This window comes from Sinocyclocheilus grahami, unplaced genomic scaffold, assembly GCF_001515645.1.
Source record: "Sinocyclocheilus grahami isolate Dianchi unplaced genomic scaffold, SAMN03320097.WGS_v1.1 scaffold442.1, whole genome shotgun sequence".
In the NCBI taxonomy this organism is placed as follows: Eukaryota; Metazoa; Chordata; class Actinopteri; order Cypriniformes; family Cyprinidae; genus Sinocyclocheilus; species Sinocyclocheilus grahami.
Window position 1 is genome coordinate 255,844 of NW_015505621.1, and position 1,494 is coordinate 257,337.

Here is a 1,494-nt window from a genome sequence, read left to right on the forward strand (position 1 = left end):
AAGATTCTCAAACCCGCTCCGAAGTTCCAGTCTAAATCAAATGATTCACGATACGCGCTCCAAGTCGCAATCTAAATAAAATGATTCCCGATACGCGCTTGAATTCCCCATCTAAACCAAATGATTTGCGATCCGATTCGAACTGTTTCACCCATTACTACGTGCTTTTTTAGAATCATTACAAGCAATGTCGAAATTCCAAAATGAATGGTTCTTTTGAACTGGTTTATGCTAGTAAATTAATGACGAGTTTGAGTTTGAATCAACTACTCCGGTTCCAGCGTAAATAATTCACTCAGTTGAATCAGTTTGTTTGTTCTTCCTTTTCGAGCCTTCAGCCATGTTTATACTACACCACCAGTAAGTACTACTACTGGTTTAGCGCTAGTTTTATGAGATTAATTGAAAAATTATGATGTTTACAAATAAAATATCAATGTTTTCATTCTGCTTTCCACGTCGAAGACATCCAACACAAATCTACAACATATTCAGGTGAGGTAACCGGTTTACTGCTAACTAGTGAAAACACTCCATTAATATGACGAGCTGCACCTCAAAATACATGTTATATGGAACATTGTGTATTATGATCGGGTTTGTAGCTTAATTCACTAACATTTTATTTTAAATTGACCACTGCAATTCAATTGGTGATAGTCGAAGGTCTTACGGTTTGGAACGACATGAGGGTGAGTAATTAATGACAGAATTGTAATTTTTGGGTGAACTACCCCTTTAATGTCATCATCAGACAATTGTTTTATTCCGAAATTTCTCTAAAGGACATGTTTAGTAAAGTGTCAATGGGAAAACTTTTAGAATTTAATTTTAGAAATGCAACTTTATTTTCATTTCATTTACTTGTCTTTAATCTCACTGTTAATATGTTTATTATTTTGTTTGTATGCCTATTTTTAAAAACAGATTTTAACCTGTTCTTGCCAGGTCATGAACCGAAACGTTGTGACAGTGAAATCAGTTAAGTTAATGACGCAAATGATTCGTTAATTAAAAAACTTTTATGTTTGCTACATATTTCTTCAACTGCCTTGCGTGTTTTGCAAGTATTTCCAATGGCAGTGTCACGAATCTGGTCCATGAACTTCCGTCGGCTAACCATCAGAGGTCACCCTTCCCATTTTCATTGACTCTCGCACTCACACTGTTGCATATCTTCCCGGACTACATATCCCATCATTCACAGCACTGATTGCACACAGCTGGTTCACTAATTGCACAACACTGATTGCACTCAGCTGTTTCATATCACTCCCTCACTATTTAACACTCACTCTGATCCCTTCCCTCGGCCGAGTATTGTTTAGCGCATATCTCTAGATAGCTACACTACAGAGCCCTCGTTAGTTTCCCAGCCTTAGCCTTAGCCTTAGCCTTAGCCTTAGCCTTAGCCTTAGCCTGTTTTCTCGGTTTCTGATCGTTGCCTGGTTTCCTGGATTTATCCCTTTAGTCTCGCCCTTTTTGATTCTGTTC

General features: G+C 37.7%; 1 protein-coding gene across 1 annotated transcript in view; it reads left to right on the forward strand.

Moving 5' to 3' along the window:
- The first annotated feature begins 341 nt into the window (after positions 1-341).
- LOC107552141 (citron Rho-interacting kinase-like) overlaps positions 342-1,494 on the forward strand; it is a 97,589-nt gene continuing 96,436 nt past the window's right edge. Inside the window, exon 1 of the mRNA XM_016233971.1 lies at positions 342-495. The gene's annotated coding sequence lies outside the window, so the exon portion shown is untranslated. The remainder of the gene's footprint in view (positions 496-1,494) is intronic.